The sequence below is a fragment of the Triturus cristatus genome, chromosome 1_2 (assembly GCF_964204655.1).
Source record: "Triturus cristatus chromosome 1_2, aTriCri1.1, whole genome shotgun sequence".
NCBI lineage: Eukaryota > Metazoa > Chordata > Amphibia > Caudata > Salamandridae > Triturus > Triturus cristatus.
Window position 1 is genome coordinate 325,221,937 of NC_140580.1, and position 22,009 is coordinate 325,243,945.

Below are 22,009 nucleotides of genomic sequence, written 5' to 3' on the forward strand. Positions count from 1 at the left end.
CCTCCTGGGCCTTTTATTTTTTGCTAATTTCAAGCACTGGGAACAGGGCTATCACTCTCATTCCTTGCCCTCCCTTGGCCTCCCTTGCCCTTTCTGATGCTCGCTGCCAATTTCCCCTCGTGCTTTCATCAGAATTCAATTTCCTCCCAGTAAGTTAACACCAGCCAAACTTCACATGATTTCTTTCTCTCAGTGATGGATGAGCCCACTCGGGGTCTCTCCGCCTGTCCATCACAGCCACGACGAAAGAAAAAAAAAAATCACACAAACAGTCTCCCTTCGAAACGTTTCCTTGTGCTTTAAACTGAATTATTTATTTTTTTCCCTCGTGTTTTCCATCTCATGTCAACCCCTCTCTTCACCCTCAAAACTCTCTTCTCGGGATTTAATTTTGTTTTGTGTACGTGTATTTGTGTGGTGCTAACACCTCCATCCATCTCTGAGAGAAACACCATTTATTTTGCACTTCCTAGATAATTTACTTTTTTCTCCCCTTCCCTTCTACAGGAATTCTCCATTTCCCTATAAAATGAAAATTCATCTAGAATTACATCTTATGTCATCATTATGTTTATTAAGCGTGGATGATGTATATGAACAGCACTGGCTTGCTGCTGAGTGCTTAATGGTGCATAAGATTAAGCTGAGACTCTCAGCTGCGCTGCGACTCCCCTCCGGTTCCCATGTTGTAAAGGCATGCTGGGAGTACAAGTTCCAAACGGACAACCAGGTGAATACTGCTAACATTTTTTACCCACAGCCCCATCGCCTTCTGCCAAGCATTTTTCTCTTTATTTTTCCTTCGTTTTGTTTATTTAATTTTCGGTGTTTGGGGGACACACGGTTGGAAGGCTTTCTCCCCCGCGCTGTCTGGCAGTGGGAGGCGCCGGCAGCAGCACACATTCTCAGTGTGGCAGTGACCCTGGCACCCCCAGGACCCTTTTAGAGCCAGTAGCGTGGATGTTGACACAGAGGGGCATTGGAGAAGGATCCTAAAAAAGCAGGGCCTCTGAATGCTGGAAGAACCGGGGGAAAACCAGACTGTTCTTTAGAGGGAGAAAGGTGTCTTCTTTTTTTTGTTGCTCTCAGTTGTTTTTGTTGCTTTCAGTTGTTAGAAGGAGGTCGTGTTTGCCCCTTCACAGCTCAGTGCTGTGCTGCGTCCGCTAAAAATCTCAAGTCCTCCTCATATCAGATGGCGTATTTCACCCGGCACTTTATTTTCTATGTTTGTCGCTCCACCATGCGCCAGAGAATATTGCAGAAGTGCCTATCACCGAATAAGAACCACAAAATGCAATACTGAACAGGAAACATCTGACAAAAAACGTAAAAACAAGTTGTCGTCTCTTGCTACCACCACTGCAGGGAAATACCCCCCCCCCCCTCCCTTTTCCACCCTAAAACTCACTATAGCCATAGTATTATTTTTATCGTTTTCCCATTTTCCATCTTCTTTTTTTATGCCTCTCTCCTGTTTAGGGGTACTGGTTGCTCCCGGTTATCTGGGTCCACATATTCCAGTCATGGAATTTCGTTTTACCGATCACTGTTTTGAGGCGTATTAGTCCAATTAGGTTAAACTCAAAACTACAACACCCACAATGCATTGGATTGCCAGTGAAACACTCGGGAATGAATATGGTCACGCGGTAGACTCTGTTAACGCCAAAGCGTCCCATTCACACCTTTCTTCTGGTAGCATCATCGTTGTCCGTGGTGAGTACACCGACACGCGTAACTGCGAGTCTGCGACACGCATTTTACTAGTTTCCCGCCAGCCCCCTTGCCTTCACTCCACAAACCACACACACACGTATCCCTTCTCTCTGGCATCCACCGTAGAGAGCAGGCACAGCAATAGCAGCAGCAGTCTATGACAAAAACATTATCCTTCTGCTGCTAAACAATCCAATAAACCTCTCCACAGGGAGGAAGTTAACCTCTTGTCTCTCTTCGGCTGACGCCTGGCAGCCCACGTGACCGCTGCCACAGTAAATTCAAATCATTAGTCTCCTCACCCCATCAAAAAACTTCTATTAGTAATGGAGACCTCGCAGGAGACCTTCCGCGCAGAGCACTGCCTTCCCAATTCCCAGCGGAAAAATTCTGCCGCGGAAAACTAATTCTACTTTTAATAATCTGTCATCAGGACCAGAGGCAGTCATAAATTATATAGGGAGCATGTGTGAGGAGCCGTGCCACGGGAGGGAAATCAGGGGAGAAAGGAGGCGGGGGAGCAAGGAAAGGGGGGAGAAAAAAAAATCAAAGCCCAAGTTTGACAAACTTTCCTGAAGATAAATAATAACTTACAAACGGGATTAGTTGTAAAGTCATGGCCCAGCGAGCAGCCGCGCCACTGCAATCAGCCTATGCAGAGCGAACCATTTACAGCTCCACCTGTCATTAGTTTCCTTTCTCCTGTAGTGTATTTTTTTTTCTGCTGCATCCCCACCTTTTTCTTTTTTTTTTTTTTTTTTCGTTCTGGAAAAGGATTTTTTTTTTTCGCTGCTGCTTCTTTCCATTAGTGGTTTTTCTAAGTGCTCATTAAGGCGACAGTGAAAAAGGGGAGGGCTCGCTTTAATTTATCTTAATTTTTTGTTAGAGCTTTCAAACCCTGCATGAGCGGATCAATGGGGATTTTCCTCACTGCTTTCGGCTGACGGGCCACTGTAATGGCGAAGACCTGGTTCCCTCAGGCGTCTCTGTGCAGTATTCTCAACCTGAACAGAACAACCCACATTCCCTTTAAACTGGTTACCCTTTTGACATACCTGCTCCCGCCATTCCGTCCCCTGACCTGTTTCCAGTCTGTTATTTGAATGTGATGCCCCCGAATGTCCTCCTAAAAAAACATTGTAGATGTGTTTCTTGCATTCAGAAAGCCCAGAGGCGAGAATGTACTGAATATAATGCAAATATAATTTCTGATTTTCTCGAAACAAAGAAAACAGGCCTTTCCTGAAATATGGGATGGGATTTTATTTAGAATCCTTTCGGGTCAAATACACTCATAGCCTCAATCCTTGGGCACCGTAACACTGGGCTCAAAAACTGCCTGAGGGATATACCGTTAATACACGATGTCGTTGTGTCCCTGGGGAGTTTTTGCGCTTCATTTTAAGTGTTTCCCTGTGCATTGGGGAATAACGTGCAGTAACAGCCTTTGAGATCGGAATTACTGCACAGTGCTCCCTTTTGAGCATTTATTGCCGCACCTGATGGAATTTGCATGTGCGAAAGAGAATACAACCCGGGACCAAGTGCATTTTATGCAAGATGTGTTATCTAAAATCGGATGCAAACACTACTTGAGCCCTATTGTAAACATGTCTCGGCACTCAAAATGAGGCGTTCATGAGTAGGGTTGCCACCTGGCTGGTGTTTGTTTATGCAGATGGGTAAAATACATCGGTGAAAACCAGTTCGACTTTAATACTATAACATATTTTGATATTCACTGAGTCCCACATGTACATTTTTACAAGAAAACATAAAACAAGAGTCTTCATTTCAATACAAATATAAAAAACGTTAAAAAAAATCAAAATTCTGATGCATACCGTTTCATTTTTGGGACACATTATAAATTAGCATGCCCTAGCAACAGAAAGTATGCCATATCTAATTGTATTGTATTGTAATTGCATTTATATAGCACTTGCTACCCCTGACGAGGCGTCAAAGCGCTTTTTCTGCAAGTAGCATGCTACTCCAGAACCCTTAAAGGATTAGTGGTGAATTAGTGAAATATGAAAGTAATTTGAGTGGTGGATATGTTAGTCAGTTATTTGGATTGAGAAGGATAGTGCAGAGATAGAAGAGGAAAAAGGTTTGCATTTATATAGCGCCTGACACCTCTGATGAGGTGTTGAAGAGCTTTTTCGTAGAGTAGAACGCTACTCCGGAACCCATAAAGGATTAGTGGTGTATTAGTATAGTGAAAATATGAATGTAATTTGAGTGGTGAATATGTTAGTCTGTTATTTGGATTGAGAAGGAGAGTGGAGGGATAGAAGAGGGAAAAGATTTGCATTTATATAGCACTTGCCACCCCCTAATGAGGTGTTGAAGCACTTTTCAGTGAGTAACACTCTACTTTGGAACCCAAACAGGATTAGTAGGAAGTATCATAAGGAAATATGCAATTAATTTGAGAGGTGGACATGCTAGTCCGTTATTTGGATTGAAAAGGAATATTGGAGGGATAAAAGAGGGAAGGGTCTAGAAATGTTTTTTTGTGTCTTTATTTTGTAGTTTATAGCCATAGTTCAGACCAAGCTATATGCAAATCAGTCTTGACCCTGTGCCTCATGGGAACAGTCCAGTCCAAACTGCCAAGCCAGGTCTTCCCTGAACCGGAAACAAGCATGCTGGGACCGGTTTCTGGGTAACACCCTTCATCAGCCAGTCTAGCTTGAATCCAGTGCCAAAGTGAGCAAGGGATCCACGTTTGGGCAAACCCTGGGAAGTCTCAGTAACTGTTTTTCCAGTAGGAGCTTTTGACCCTTAAATAATGTAATAAGCCATACAAACTAGTAGCAAGTGTCTTTCAAATTATTTCCCCTGAGTAAACTGGTTGATCTTTATTTCTATAAGGGAACTTCTTTTTGATTCTCCTCCAACTACCAGACGAAAGGCTGAAAAGGACTTCTATGGAGCATGCCATGTTTTTAATTGAAGTAAATATCTCAAGTCATTTTAACTAACACATCTCGATTTTCTTCTGGCTGGAGCCAAGTGAATATTGGCCTTGTCCAAAATACTCGCCTGAATGCAGGTTAAAATGCAAATACATGTGCCTATCTCCAATAATATCGGAATGTACGCTATACTTAGTGGAAGAGTTCCCCTTATCTGTTCAAAGTCATGTCTAACTCTGAAAGCAATGTGCAAACCAGTCACAGAGAAAGCATTTGTTTAGTGAAATAAATTGCTAACTGTCTTATAGTAAGCAATTGTGCTGAAGGTATTTCCTGTAAAATCAACATTACTGGTACAAAGAGGTCTTGAATTCTCACACATCTCTAAACAAAATTGCTATGAACTAATACCAGCCAAAACATGGTGCCCGCTGGTGCTAGCGGTGGAGATAGGCCTAATTGCCACCATGGAGGGGGGGCGTCCACTCTGTTTAATTCTATTTAGTGCATTTTCTCAGGCTATTTGGTTAAGAGGTGTGCACATGATATAAGAGGAAGGCCTTATTTGAAGCCTGGAAGGCACTGGAAAGTACATTGGGCTATTTAAACTCAGCAACCCTAGTCTAGCCGCTTTCTGCATCCACTCACGGAGGAACCATCTCCTGTCTTTCTTACTAATCCTTTTTATTTGACGACTATTTAGAAGATTAGCTGGTTCATGCACAATCAGCAGATCAGAATAGGAACAGTCATATATATCTTACAGTCACATGGGTTCCTGATAAATTGGGAGAAATGTCAGCGTACCATTTCACAGGGTCTGGAGTACATTGGGGAAAAATGTCAGACAGATGTGGGGCTTCTGTTTCTAATGCTCTGTAGACAACAGAAGGTGCTCAACAATCTATCCAACTTTCTATAGAAGGAGAAAGTGATGGACCAGGGAATCGTTTAAGATTCAAGTAGATATGTCAGAGTCTATCTTCCTGGTACCCTGGGTTAGGTTTCGTCTTAATCTGCTTGTGAAGCAGTTTCTGCAGGTGTGGTCCACATATCTTATCAGGTTGGTACCAAGTTATTTCTGACAAGGTAAGTCAAACTGATGTTAGCATGGTGGGTGAATCCTGCTCACCTCTCAAAAGGGTTTCAATTAGCCCCTCCAACATGGAAAATAACAACAATGGGTGCCAATGAAGTTTGACTGGGAGTTTGGATGGACTCTCAGACTGTTTAAGCGAAATAGTCTCTTGAAACGATTGACAAATAAATTCCCCAACTTAAGGGTGAGGAAAGCAATTCACCAAACTCTTCTTCACTTTTCTCCTCTATTAGAGAGCAGACTACTACCCATAAGAACAGACAATATGTTGGTGAAGGCATATGTGCACAAGGCAAAGTCTCTGATAAACTGTGCAAACTACATATTTCAGTGGGCAGAAACACATCTGGAAAGGCTTCTAGCTATACACATCTGCAGGGTTCTGAATCAAACGTCCAATCAGTTGAGAAGAATATTACCTTCATCTCAGAATTATCAACTAAATCCAACCATTTTTGCAGGAACATGCATATGTAAGATTGTCTAGTATAAGACTTGTTTGCAGGCCATCTGGATGCTCTTCTGCCCCAATATTGTTCAAGAAGGAAGATAATTCCTTAATAAGAAGCTTGGCATGTGGATGTTCTTTTTATTTTGTCAACGGCTGCAAGGGATGCTGAATACTTTTCTCCCATTTCCTCTGATCTCAAGATTTCTAGTCACAGTAATGGTAGAGAAGGCTTCAGTGATTCCAATTGCTCTGGCATGGGTACTCTGTGCCTGGTATGCTTTCATAGTGCAGAAGAAGGTGGAAAATGAGGGGACACTCCCGGTTCTTCCTTCTCCACTGAGTCACCCTCAGTTGTCCCGATTATCCCCAATGTGCCTCAAATTAGTGGCCTGGAAGTTGAGAAGATAGAATTAAGGAAGTTGAGTCTTTCAGATGATTTCACCCCAATGGTTCAGGCTTCTGGAAAATAGTCTACTCAGAAATCATATATCTCATCACAGGACCTCACTTAGGAAATGGTGTGAGAATAGAGAGTCTGAGTCTTTGTATCGTGCAAATATTTGCATTTTCCAGTTTCTTCAGGTTGGTTTTGGTATGGGTCTGAAATTGGCTACATTGAAGCTCAATGGGCAGCCATAAAGGCTTTAAGAGAACTGGGCGGACATCTCAGAATGTGAAGCTCTTGCAGCCCGACTTTTTAAGAGTTTTTCTAATATCAGACCGAATGCTAAATCACCTTTACCTTCTCGGGACTATTAGTTTCAGAAGCATTAATGAAAACCACCTTTTGAATCGTTAGAGTTTATAGTTTTCACATTTGTAACAATTAGGGCACGTTTTTATAGCTGTAATAACAGCTGAGAGGCATAGGAGAGCATTGATCTTTCTCTTGCAAATGTTGTATCTGAGAACTGTTTAAGAGAGTACTGTTTTAAGATTAGGTCCTTCTTTCACTCCTAAAGTGTTATCGAAATCAAATTTTCAACAGGAAGTGATCCTCACAGGGTGGCTTCATTCAGACAATCATAAAAATTGTTTGTAAATTCTGGCTCAGCAAATAACGGGAACATCCTTCTCTTCAGACTTTAAGTAGATGATTTAAGTCTGTAATTGTTTTTCATTATCAAAATAAGGGAGGTTTTCCAGCTGGTATTCAAGGGATGTCCACTAGAATATGTTGGTCTCTTGGGCAGAATATTTAGTGGATTTCTTGCATGAGATTTGCAGGGCTGCAACACGGACAAGTCCATCTACATTTGTTAAACACTACTTACAGAATGGGCAATTTTAGTCAACAGAAAGATACATTTGGTAGAAAAGTGTTATCTGCTATGAAGTAAATATTAGAAAAATAATCATATTTTCAAGCAGAATGTGACTTTCAAATTCATATTGTAGCTCGACTATAATCATGTGATTTATAGGTTGGATATGCCTCATCTGTAATGAGAGGAACAATAACGAAGATGAAGAGTTAATGCTTAAATTACGTTAGGTCAAGGATCAGGTCAAGGAAAGCTTTATTCAGCTGCTTTTTTAACAGTTATAAAATATTCAACAAATTTAAAAACAAAGGTCTTGTAGACAATTTAAAAGATCAAATATTATTAAAGCAGCAACTATAAGATCATAGAAAAAACATAAAAAGGCTCTTTATGTTAAACTTCATATTTTTAAATACGACTTTCCCCGGAGGAGTACCTTCTTGAGAAACATAGCTGTGCACCAGGCAGTTTGTTCGTTCTCCAACATCTGAAGTCTAATTAATGCAGGGCGGCATTGCCGCAATCCCTGTGATTTTTAAAAATGGAATAATCCATACTTTCCTTGACACAACATAAAATTTACAAAATAAAACCAGGTGAAGTGTTGACTGGGTGGAGAGATTGTCGCACGGGCAGAGAGGCAACTCCCGTGACCAGTCATTGGTTTGTGGATGGGTCACGAGTCTGTGGACAATGTTCAGTCTAAACCAAGTCAATAACCGTCTATCATAACTACCCGGTACGAATGTGAGGTAGGGTTCCATGTATATGGCAGTTGTAGTTAGCTTATGTTGCCTAACACTGGATTTTAAAATTTCACCACATTACGTACCAGTAATTCCATTACTCTGAGTCCATACTCCCTTGTTCTGATCATTACATCCCTCCCTTTTAGTCAATCGTGATTAAGTGGAGAAGAAATATTAGTAAGATAAAGGGTATATATGCTCCTGTTGTTGGGATGAGCATGCTCTAACTTATTTCAAGGAAGAAGTTGTGCGTATAATCTTGTTTATGGAGTTGTGGAATTACTGCTAAGTAATTTGAGGTTTACTATAGTTCTAGTTCTGACCCAATTTTTTAAAATTAATTTGCTGTTTTTGTCTCCTCACTTGAGGTGTCTGACCAGACATGTACTGCTTAGAGGCTCCAGTACAACACACTACTAACGAAGACCTCCTCGACACACCTCTTCTGTGGAAGTCCAGTCAAAGACTATACCATTGCTGCAAGGTCTGTAGGAAGGAGCAGAACAACTAACAGGATCAGGTGGACTGCAACTTGAGGTTAGGGTGCCTAAATTAAGTTGGCACCGTATTAAATAGGTGCTATACTGAATGGGCCCCAGTAAGGGACCAAGGTATATTCGGGGAGCCTATTAACATTTTAAAATTTCATTTGATAAATTATGTGCTGCGTAGCCAATTTAAACGGATCTTGGCGTGAATGGGCAACCATTGGAACTGTAATCTGGATCAAAAAGAAGGTTTTCTGGAATAGAAATTACTTTTCAGTCTTTCTAAAAATTTGTACATTGGTCACCTGGCATTTTCCACTGATAAATTGTTCCACAGTTTGGGACATAGCAGAGCTAGACTGTAACATTCCTTGATTTTACTGCAGGCTTTAGGAATAACTAGCTATGCTTGATAAGTAGATCAAGGTAAGCATCCAGCATTCATTCCAAGGCAAGCATTCACAGTGATGGCCCAGTCTATACAAGCACTTAAAATCTAGGTGCTGTAGCTCATATGTATTAAAAATCAAGCAGTACTGCTTTGCGCAAGGATGTATCTCTGGGCAGTGTCCTATTTATAGACTCACATGCCAGTGATATGTGCAGCATTTGCACCCAAAATGCCATTTAAGCCCAATGCTATGCATAGTGTCATAGTGAGAAGGCCAGTGGTGCTTTGCGCCACATTTGTACTCGAGGTAAACCCATCCAAGCAATTTTTGACTCAGTGACAGGCAGCAAGGGTAAGGCTTCTAAAATGTGTAATTTTGCTGAAATTCCATCTCCTGTGTGGGAATAACTCGAGATACTCTGCTTAAGCAATGTTTCCACCAGGTTTCATTCGGTGCTGGCATTCCAAGTAAACTTCATACTAGTTTTGTAAATATGGCTTTGCGTCAAGTCCTAGAAGTGCTTTTCCCACAATGTTACACCCCTTACCATATACTTTCAGTGCTTAGTGCCACTTTGTGTTACATGAGTGCCTGCCGAAAAAACCTTAGTAATCTGGGCCAGAGTACTCTAATGAGGGCTCTCTTTGGTACTCTCACCCTGAATGGTGAGCACCTAAGATTAAAATACACAATCCCTTTCATTCCAAAATATAAAGATTGCAGCGTTTGGAGCCATTTGTAAATACTAAAGCTGATAGGCAGGAGTCCACATTATAAGGCAGTCTTGTGATCCCGTTTCCTATTGGCTAGCGAGCCATCCATCACCAAGCGCTAAACGTTTGGCTTGTAACGAATGGTCTAACAAAGATGCCAACATTTGAAATTTAGCCCTTGTATCAAAGAGTTGATTTTAGTCTTGGTACCTTGTTACTTCCAAGAATATTAATATTCCAGCCACATCATATTGGCAGGATGAGCTGAAGGCCACTGTACAGAGGGAACACAACTGGATTTCTTCATGAATTTGGGGTGGCCCGTTTTCTACAGAGTGATAACAAACCAAAGAGGCCCTTGTTCAACAGACACCATGGGTGAGGATCACCGTATTCTTGGTGATCACTACTGAAGAATAACTCACCTGACAGGGAATTATGAAAAGAGCCTGTTCCTAGAGGTTGCTCTTCTCTCATGAACGTTGACTGAGATAGGCTATAACTTATTCTAATGGAGCAAGGTGTGTATATATATATATATATATATATATATATATATATATATATATATATTACGTGGTTCCAACCTGAATCCAACTCTCCGGAAACAAACGTGGCGGACACGGACCCAAATTTGTGCTTAAATGTTTCTATTTCCTGCTGTCAAGACGCGTTTCAGCTCAACAAGCCTTGTTCACTCGACATGGCAAGACATTTTGTTAGTGTTTTTAAAGTGGCAGTGCAATGGAAATCAAGTAGCCATGTGACCAGTAGTACAATAAAACAGGAAAAAATACTACCAGTGATGTTCCGTACCTAATACAGCATGTTGTATTAATACTTAAATAATTCAAAATATCTAAATAAATGGAAATAAAGTTGTCCATGTAAATAAAATATTAAGACCAATAATACTTGTACATGGTTATTGGAGTATAACAGTAAAATACGTCAGATTTGTGCTGTACGGGCTGATTGTAGTGATTACATTCAACAGTCAAATCACATTATGGGATAAAGAACCCTAATACAATGTCCCCTGTTGGTGAAAAGGTAGTCGTACTGTTGAGTCACGCGGTCAAGAATAAGTGCAATAGTATTGGGAAAGTGCAAAGTGCCAAAGTAAATATTTGATTTCTTAAAAATCAGCTGTTACCGCATATATGAAAATCATACAAAATGGTGTCAAATAAAGTTCTAAGGTTCGTAACTCTGCAAAGTATCGGAGAATGTTGGAGACAAAGAATGGTGGGAACAATCTGCAGAAGGATGTACGAATAAGAGATCTCACTAGGGATATATGCCATTCCGTGTATTTAAATTAGTTACGGTAAAATACCAGTAATTTCACGAAATTGTCAATAGTTAATCTATGTCGAAATGAAGGTCATGTAGGTAGAATTAAAGTGACTCAAAGACTCCCAACTATAATTTATAGCATAAAGTTAATGGAGTCTTGCAACTACCTCCTAATTGGCATAAAGTGCATGTGCTCCTTATATGATTAATCTAATATTGTACAAACTGGCAGGTAATTGATATGTGTAAACAAATGGGTATAGAAATGTGCAAAACAGCATGTGCAAAATAATGGATAAATAGTACCTGAGAAGGTGCATATGTTACTAGTGTCCTGTATAATAATGTTGAGTACATGGGTGAATTTTCTTACCAGTTGAACACTGACTCATACATTAGGGATATATACATATGTAAATAAATAAATAAATACATAGCAAATTATCCATATCTAGACTGTGCAAGAAATGTTAATAAAATCCTGGGTATAAGCATAAATATATAAATAAGTATATAAATACATATAAAAGGTTTTTAAATTGTTAGTTAAAACAGCCTCTACGGTCGGTACTTTCCTAGTACAAAGTATGTTTGTCTAAAATTAAATAGTAACAATATAGTATTATATGCACATTTGGTATCTTCTTCACTAGGTTCTATAATATCTGTATGCATGAAGACCCCTTTTGGCTATTATTCTAAAAAGACACTTTATAAACATGTGTGAAGGTCTTCTGTAACATTGAGTCCATTAGGGTGCTTAGTGTCTAACTGCAGGATGTATCTGGTTTCTAGCCTCCTGAGTTTATAATCTCTATCACCATCCCTTCTACTGGGAGAAATTGCGTCTATCACATATTAGCTCAGTTCCTTATTGTTGGATTGATGTACTTCTCTAAAATGTCTGGTTACCGGATAAGTGTTGTCTTGGTTTGTGATGGCATGTAAGTGTTGGAGAATTCGTTTGTGTACCTGAAGTTTCGTACTCCCGATATATTTTAAGCCACAAGGGCATGTGAGTACATAAACTGCGTATTCAGTTTTGCATGTGAGCAATTTTGTGATCTTGTATTTTCTTTGGCAGAAAGGTGTGGTGTACGAGACAGTATTGACACCATGCAAACATGCTTTACTTGTTTCGCAACAAATAAAACCTTTGTGTGTCTGCAGCCAGGGAGTGTTTTCCATAATTTCAGGATTAGTTGTAACAAGGCTATCTCTCATGGAGGGAGCTTTACTAGGGGTGATGGACACCCTCTGCAGAAGCAGGGGTCCTAACACCGGGTCATTCAGAACGATAGGTCAGCTTGACTGTACAATCTTGTTAATTTCTTTGTGCTGTTTACTGTATCCCATAATGAGACGGAATTTCTGTATGGCATTGGGATTGGGGTCAGTTCTGACTAAAATGGGGATGTTTGTAACCTGCTTGTCTCTAAGAAGATCATCCCTGTTGAGCATCTGAGTTTTGGCTATTGCCTGGTTGATGATTTTGGGCGAATAACCTCTTACTAAAAACCTCTGCCTGCTTATTTCCTGAGCAATCTTAAGATCAACCTGGGTACTGCAAATCCTTTTGAGTCGAAGCATCTCACCATAAGGGATGCTATTTATCAAGTGTCGTGGGTGAGAACTGGTTGCATGTAGCGTAGAATTTCCAGCCGTTTCTTTACGGTACAGGCGAGTTTCTAAGTTGTTGTTCTGTATAAATACCTGTGTATCTAGGAAATTAATGCTAGTCTCACTAATCGTGGCTGTAAAGTGCAGGTTGAGAGAGTTGCAGTTAATATGTTCAACAAATTTTAAAGCCTGTTGTTTGGTCCCATGCCATACTAGAAACAGATCATCAATGAAACGGATTTTAAACCAGATTGGTCGCACACTGCTACACCTACCAGTCGTGTTCCCCCAATGAAAATGGTCCCTGAAGGTCAGCGTCGGTGGATACACCTATGCTCGAGTGTGAATGCAAGTATGCGTGGCGTGTGCCATCCCTGGACACGTGTTTCGAGGTAGTTGCCTCTCGTCAGCAGGGAGTAGGAATATGTGTGGGGTTGCTGTGTAAGCTGCTAAAATCGTTATCAGGTCTAGTACCTCTCGTAGCGCGCAGGTGCGTAACCATGAGTCCGTCGACTCCACCGGCTCAAGGGAGCCTGAATATAAAGTTAAACCAGATTGGTCGCACACTGATACACCTACCAGTCGTGTTCCCCCAATGAAAATGGTCCCTGAAGGTCAGCGTCGGTGGATACACCTATGCTCGAGTGTGAATGCAAGTATGCGTGGCGTGTGCCATCCCTGGACACGTGTTTCGAGGTAGTTGCCTCTCGTCAGCAGGGAGTAGGAATATGTGTGGGGTTGCTGTGTAAGCTGCTAAAATCGTTATCAGGTCTAGTACCTCTCGTAGCGCGCAGGTGCGTAACCATGAGTCCGTCGACTCCACCGGCTCAAGGGAGCCTGAATATAAAGTTAAACCAGATTGGTCGCACACTGCTACACCTACCAGTCGTGTTCCCCCAATGAAAATGGTCCCTGAAGGTCAGCGTCGGTGGATACACCTATGCTCGAGTGTGAATGCAAGTATGCGTGGCGTGTGCCATCCCTGGACACGTGTTTCGAGGTAGTTGCCTCTCGTCAGCAGGGAGTAGGAATATGTGTGGGGTTGCTGTGTAAGCTGCTAAAATCGTTATCAGGTCTAGTACCTCTCGTAGCGCGCAGGTGCGTAACCATGAGTCCGTCGACTCCACCGGCTCAAGGGAGCCTGAATATAAAGTTAAACCAGATTGGTCGCACACTGCTACACCTACCAGTCGTGTTCCCCCAATGAAAATGGTCCCTGAAGGTCAGCGTCGGTGGATACACCTATGCTCGAGTGTGAATGCAAGTATGCGTGGCGTGTGCCATCCCTGGACACGTGTTTCGAGGTAGTTGCCTCTCGTCAGCAGGGAGTAGGAATATGTGTGGGGTTGCTGTGTAAGCTGCTAAAATCGTTATCAGGTCTAGTACCTCTCGTAGCGCGCAGGTGCGTAACCATGAGTCCGTCGACTCCACCGGCTCAAGGGAGCCTGAATATAAAGTTAAACCAGATTGGTCGCACACTGCTACACCTACCAGTCGTGTTCCCCCAATGAAAATGGTCCCTGAAGGTCAGCGTCGGTGGATACACCTATGCTCGAGTGTGAATGCAAGTATGCGTGGCGTGTGCCATCCCTGGACACGTGTTTCGAGGTAGTTGCCTCTCGTCAGCAGGGAGTAGGAATATGTGTGGGGTTGCTGTGTAAGCTGCTAAAATCGTTATCAGGTCTAGTACCTCTCGTAGCGCGCAGGTGCGTAACCATGAGTCCGTCGACTCCACCGGCTCAAGGGAGCCTGAATATAAAGTTAAACCAGATTGGTCGCACACTGCTACACCTACCAGTCGTGTTCCCCCAATGAAAATGGTCCCTGAAGGTCAGCGTCGGTGGATACACCTATGCTCGAGTGTGAATGCAAGTATGCGTGGCGTGTGCCATCCCTGGACACGTGTTTCGAGGTAGTTGCCTCTCGTCAGCAGGGAGTAGGAATATGTGTGGGGTTGCTGTGTAAGCTGCTAAAATCGTTATCAGGTCTAGTACCTCTCTAGTACCTCTCGTAGCGCGCAGGTGCGTAACCATGAGTCCGTCGACTCCACCGGCTCACTACATCCTCCAGAATCCTATGGGGCTATTTGCTAGTATGACGAGCGGTGTGCGACCCACTTCGCATTTTGCATCAATGAAACGGAGCCAAATATTTACATTGTAATTCATAATGTCAATGTACTCCGTCTTGAGGACCAGCTCCTCCCACCAGCCCATGTGTAAGCAGACATAGCTGGGGGAGAAGCTGGCCCCCATCCCCACCCCCCTTGTTTGTTGATATAGGAGGTTGTTAAACATAAAGATGTTATTATGTAAATAAAACTCAATCATGGAAATGAGCATCTCATTATGTGATCTGTGAAGTGCGGATCTTTGGGACAAATAAAACTGCACTGTTTATACATATATTCACATGTGTGTATATGCATATATGTGTGTGATACACTGTATATAAATATTATTTTACTAATAATTAAATTTGTAGTAAACATTATCAAAAATTGATTACAAGTAATTGTGGCTAACTCAATATAAAGGACCTGATTCACGAACTGTTCTTTGTGGTGCATGGAGTAGTGCTTAAGTAGTAAAATGCAAGCAGTACAAAATGCAATTCACAAACCTCCAGCAGGAGCCTTCTGCCTCAGGCTCTCCTATATTTTCTGTGCAATTCACAAAATCTACTTCAAAACTTAGTACTGCCATAAATGTGCCAAAACAGGTGCTAACGTACTCCAGTTCAGTCTTGGAGTAAGCCGAGCCCCCTAAGTTGCCCATCCACTGGTACTTCAACACACTCCCATAGAAAACAATGGAGGCAGGGACTTAAACTAGCATCTTATAGGAACAAATGTAAAATGTATTAAATTAGTTTGCAATTAAAAGATAAAGTATATATGTGTTTATATACATATAGACGTAGATGTGTGTGTGTATAGATTTATATATATGTGTGTGTGTGTATACATACATACACAAAACACATTTCAGCTACTATATATCCTTGCTCACAATAACAAAATGCTATTTTGTTTTTGCAGTTTTTACCTTCATCCAATGTGATCACTAACCATTAAAGAAGTACTCTTGTGCAGACACAAGGGACTAATGTTATCACAATTTTACCTATAACTACTTCCTAGTCATGTAATTGCCTGTACAAAACTCCATCATAAAAGGCACAGTTGGTCTATCAATTTATTTGTTTGAATTGTCAATTTAAGTAAACTGTACAATTGTGGCCAGTGGGCAACCATATTGAGCTCATTTTAATAACACATTTGCTCAAAATCAGTTGTAGAATGGTAAAGGATTGAGTTCCAGCAAATGTTTTATTAAATTATCCCAAGGTGATCACATTTTTGCCCTCAGATCTATTTGAGGTCTTGGAAGTCACAGTTACGTTTTGTGTTGCCTGCAACTTTCTAAAAAGGATCGCCATGCTTGTATGTTACATGCCATGCGCAGAGTGCAGAAGTCGCCAAACGCGATTTCTCTATATTTATTTGGTTGACTTTAACTTACAAATAACATTTAGTGTACACATTTAGCCGTCTAGAGACAGGGGCATAGAGAGTAGAAAAAAGACTGATATTTACAAATTGTACAAATTAGGGACAGGTATACTGTTTGCATGCTTCCTTCAGATTGATTAATGCCATGAAATTGTAGTACATTTGTATGCTTTTGCTAACATAAAAGGGCGGGGAGACTCCTTAAACATGAAAGGATTTATTGTTTTCGACATTAATTGCATTATTTACATGCAGGTTTTGGAAATGTCAAGGGTTGCAGTGATTTTGTTGTAACCCAAACTCACACCCACAAGGTCAAACTCATTCCTGCAATTACGTTGTACCAGTGAAGAATGGACTTTCAATGAAATAACAAGCATTGGCATAGTAAATGGGTCTCGCCTTTCGGACCTATTTGCTGTCAGTGGTTTAGACAAGTGGCACAGCATCCCTGATGCTGTGTTTCATGGCTAAAGAATTTTGAAAAAGATTTTGACACGGCCACCCCCATCATTTTGTAGGTGTGTGCATCAAGCATGTGTCCTACACAATGACACAGTCACTTTTTGTCTTTTTAGTTACTGATACAAGTTGGAGCAATAGCTAAAAAGACAAAATAAAACACACAAAATCATTATTTGCTATAAAGTGGGTGATGGGGAAGCACCATACATGGGTGGTGTGGGGGCAGAAGCAACACGAGGGGGCGGGCTGGGGGAGTGAAGCACAGGAGCCAGTCAGCAGTAAAATACATGCACTTTTGTAGAGTGCTTAAACAAAAAGAAAAATAAGCAGCACCTGAAAAAGCAAGCAGTGTAAGTACATTGTAATGGCATGTTTGCAAATGAAGGCATGTGCAGGTGCTGCTCCGTGTTTTCACATGAATGCGCTGCTCCCAGGGCAGCACGAGTTTGTGGCTGCCCTATAATAATAGGGTGTATTGTGATTGTTTGCGCCTTGGCGCACCTTTTAAAAGTTGCCCCATGGACTCCCATGCTGATAGCAAGACAGCTGCCTAGTTGCACCTTTCTTTAGCACCAGACCTGCATGTACCTCATCATCACACCTGCTCACGCGTAGCTTGTCTCCTTGCGTAATTTCTTGTTATCTCGTGAGAATTTACCGTGGCGGTGGGGGCGTCGTCCGTGGGAGGAACTGTACAAGGGAAAAAAGGTTTGATTTTTTAAAACTGCGCTACCAGCAAAAACATCACCCTGGCTAAAGGCTCTCCGCCCCCAGCTAAGCTCTTTGTTCCCACACCAACGCCGCGCGAACTATTGGCATGCATCATAAGCACGTCCTTCTATCAAGTGCGCCCTAAAGAACAATCTCCATTAGCTGACAGGCAGGCAGCTTGATAAATGCCCGCGACGAAAGGGAAGGAATTGCGCAAAATAAAGAAGCATGTTCCAACAAGTCCTGTCAAAACTGTATTGATTTAATCATCTGCAGAAATACACAGTCCTGGTTACTGTAGCGTGCACCGTGGGTGCAGTTTACAGCTTCAGATACTCTGCGCCCCCCACAGAAGGTTCGAAGGTGGTGAGGTACAAGACAAGCTGCCTCCTATTTTTTTTAAATTTGTTTTAATGTTGTATCAAGTAGGCCCTTTTTTTACCATTAGTTTGGGCTTAGCACAACCAGATGGCATTAAATTGCCCAGACCCTACTATTTATGTGCTGTACATATTTCCAAGCAAGGGTTTTAAAGAGATGAAAAGCAATTATTCGTAGGCTCAAAAATATAAAATGAAAATACCACATGCCAATTTAAGGAAGTCGAATACCCTTCCAGGCTAAGGCATCCATCACGTGCCACTGATCCCAGCTCCTGATGCGTTTTCCCGCTGCATAAATCATTAAATTAGTTAAAAAGAAGGCTGACATGTCAGGGTCATCACTGATAAACATAGCGAGACAACTAAGCAAAGGTGACAGAAGGTCGGCCTAAAGGCAGGAGGTCAGGACCGTTTTTAGGACCGAGCATTTGTATCCCAAAGCTGAAGAGGAGGACGGATTTAAGAACATCATAATTAAGGGATGCGAATCTTAACAACGTGCTTGTCTCCTGTATTTCTTTTTTCAGGTCATACTTCCTCACCAACTATTAGTAACACAGTAAATCTCAAGAGAGCAGAAGTAATTTCAATTTGGAAAATTATGGAAGGCAAATGGGAGATGTGGCTTAAAGGCCAGAGCTGCCGACCATGGAACTTGGTAACCAGTATTGAGTCTGGGTCGCCGCTCAACTTCCTGTGATTCTGGGCAAATCACTTAATTTCCTTATGCCTGAGGTCAAAAGCTCGTGGTACATTTTACTAGGATACGGTGACGGCATTAGGACATCTTATAACATATTGTTTCTATCCATTTATTATGCGCTCATCAAACTGTCACTGGGCTCTGTTGACATGAGATACCATTCAGCCAAAGACCTATTGACTGTAATTGGTACTAGAGTCACCCTAGTGACATTGGAGGACTTTCCAATACATTTTGCCCTTTATTTGTTTGTTACATCACACACAAAAACCTGTTGTTCCTACTATTGTCAGAAATACATAATTCAAGGGAATAACGAAACACTCATAGAATTAAGGACTGAAATCTTTAAAAAATCTGTATTTATCGTAAAGTACATTTTTTTTATGGGTGACTTTATTATGGCCAAAGAACGCCATCTACAGCTGAGTATTTTGTTACTTTCACCAGAACCCCATTACACCTTTTTTAGACAACAGTACCCACGATTCCAAATATGTATTTTTATATTGATTGTACTTTGGAGCAGTGATCATGATAACATTCTTTTTTGTGTAAATAATTTGTTTAAACAGTTAGTGGAATACTAACTCTACTGGTCGATTTTTTTATTGTATGAAGTCAGAATCGATCAAGGCAAGTATAACAAAGGAAGAAAAAATAAGAGAAACAGTTGGGGATAACCCCAGTTACAAACACTTGGATACGCACATAGAAAAGCAATGATCTACACATTTGGGATAGGATGGGACAGTATTGTATACATAAAGAAAACTAGAACAGGAGAAAAATCAAAAGCAGAAAAAAGTTCCACAACACAGAAAGACCCATCAAATCCGCTGCACGGTAATGTTATGAGCCCCAATGTACCCCAATATAGGCCTACGTAGTTGCACAACCTTTTACCTACATTTGTCCTTCCTTCCTCTACATAACGGCTCAGGTGCTGACCTTTTACCTAGTTGGGTGTGAAATAAATGTTGTGTGGTTTTCTTCGAAAACTAGCCTAATTTATTATGCAATGCGGATTCTTAGTATCATAGCAGTATTACCATTTTCTGCATAATAACTCTGTACAAAAGTCACCACTATCGTCCTCTTTGGCCGACAAGCCCACAGTACCATGACACATTAGGTAGAACCTCCATACCAACAAACTGACACGAGACGCTGAAGTCCCTGCCTGCAGACAATCCAGCACACAGTGCTCTGACATCCCTTGAGGGGTGTCCAACTGGAGACCAAGACGGGGTCCTTCGTTCTCTCCCATCAGGTAATGGGGTTGGCTCTGTTCTAAGGGGATTCTTGGCTATGCACCTTCATACATGCTAAGTACACTTAGGTACATCTAGATAGGGTTTGCATCTTAAGAGTACTCATGATTACTGCCATGTATATATATGCCTGCGTATATTCATTGTTTTAGCACCATGGTAGAATTCTACCTTTTCTTTACCCTTTTGGTGTTTATAACCGTTTACATCTGTTTCTGTCTAATGGTTGTTGCAGCACACGTATTTTATTCTAGAACGGCGCTGGTTCAATCAATACTTATTGAAAACATCCTCACCAGTTATTCTGTATATCTCTCTGAGACTAGAGTGAGCACGACTGACTGAGCGAAAAGTACTGTACTGTTTCCACGATCCCCGAGGGGTCAGGGTGATCATGTTCGATAGTTGCCAGAAACTATTTGCTCCTTGGTAAGGTTGTAGGGCTAATAAAGGCTCTGTGAGCTACCTGGTCCACAGACTAACGTATCTTTTGTGGGTGTCTGGAATCAATCTGGACACCAATCCGTTAGTTTATGTTGTCTAAACGCACAGATCCTATATAGATTTGTAGGAACTACATGACAGTAATTACACTTAGGTTGCAAATTATTCTATGGATCTGAGTGGAACCCTTGCCAAATTCCATCAAATTTCTTAAGCGAACTTGCTTTTGCCAGAGCCTGTTCCGACTCATATATTTGCCAGATGGCAACCCACCACTCAGTAACCCGCGGCGGGACAGAGGACACCCAAGATCTAGTAATACAAAGTCTAGCCGAGACAATGATTGTAGACAGCAGCCATCATAGACCAGAGCCGTATTCCATTCTATATCCCATCATTATCTCCTTAGCAGTGAGTTGTATTTCGAGACCGCAACATGATGTTGTTAATTGAGTGACCCTGCGCAAAAGTCCTGAAGAGCAGGGCATGTAATAAACATGTGAAGGATGTCAGCTGCGGAATAGTCACACTTAGAACATCTAGTTTATCGGTGCCGGGATTTCCACCCAACCTCATAATTTTCTCTGTTGTGCAATTTAGCATACAGATGGTCTTAAATTGCTGTAGCTTTAGCTTTACAGAGTGCACTGACCCATCAACCATCTCCAAAGTGCTAAAGACTTCTGATGATAAAATCTCCACATAAACATCTTGCTCCACTTTGCAGCTAAAAGTGAGCCATCATACGCCTTGTGCTCGTAGAAACCTACATAGGTTGCACTAATTTGGAATTTCCTACTTGCTTTATACATGCGTGACATAATGTTGGTGCCTTCCAGATCAATAGGAACCTTACAGCCAGACCTAAATAGTTCCTTCATTGCAAGTATTTAAAAAATAAATGTTGGGGGATGTTGTAAGAGGCTTGTAGCCTACCAAATGAGAGGAATGTTCACATTATAAAGCTGTTCAACAGTTACCACCCCTAATCGTGCTCAAGCCCTGCAGATGGGATCATGAATTCCCTCCGGAAATGCAGAGTTGTCCCATAGTGGCGTATTGTCATGTATTAATGCTAAAGAATATTTTGCACATATTTCCTGCCAAGTATGTATGATATCCTTAATAAACTTAAATCTAACCCTCTTATAGTAATTGAGGTCAGCTAGTCTGTAAAAGAAGAGCCCACATACAGACCCTAATGCCTGTCGATATCCCAGGATTGACAGATCTGGTTTAGCTAATTTGAGCAAGTTGCAAAGTCAGAGAGCAAATGCTGCCCAATAGTACAGCTTAAAATATGGTAACTGTAACCCCCATACCTATACGGAAGCTTCAATGACCGAAAAGCTCACTTAGCCCACTTATAGCCCAAAATAAAGCTACTTAAGGGTCTTTCCAGCCGTTTGAAAAACGAATTCAGAACCCTAAGTGAGTTTGCCCATAATAAGTACAAGAATTTAGGCAATACATTGATTTGTTAATATTGCAATGACCAATGATATTTATCAGAAGCCTGTTCCAGAACTGCAATTTAGAGACAACTGACTGAAGCAGGGGTTCGTAATTGAATTGAAAAATATTGGCAACCTATGCACTCAGTTGATACCCAGATAAGTGGCTGAGGGAACTGGGACATCTGGCCTAAAATTCAGCAACAACTGAGTTTTAGCTCCATTTAATTTATTGCCTGACCATGTACCAAACTGGTCCACCTCCTCAATTACACATTTCATGGCAGCTGATGGCTTCGTCGACTATATAGCAAAGTCATCAGCATATGCGCTGACTTTAAGTTC

The 22,009-nt window shown here is 41.4% G+C and overlaps 1 long non-coding RNA gene across 1 annotated transcript in view; it reads left to right on the forward strand.

Moving 5' to 3' along the window:
* The first annotated feature begins 668 nt into the window (after positions 1-668).
* The window catches only part of LOC146867253 (uncharacterized), a 476,578-nt gene continuing 455,237 nt past the window's right edge, over positions 669-22,009 (forward strand). Inside the window, exon 1 of the long non-coding RNA XR_014966080.1 lies at positions 669-730. This is a non-coding gene — a long non-coding RNA (uncharacterized LOC146867253). The remainder of the gene's footprint in view (positions 731-22,009) is intronic.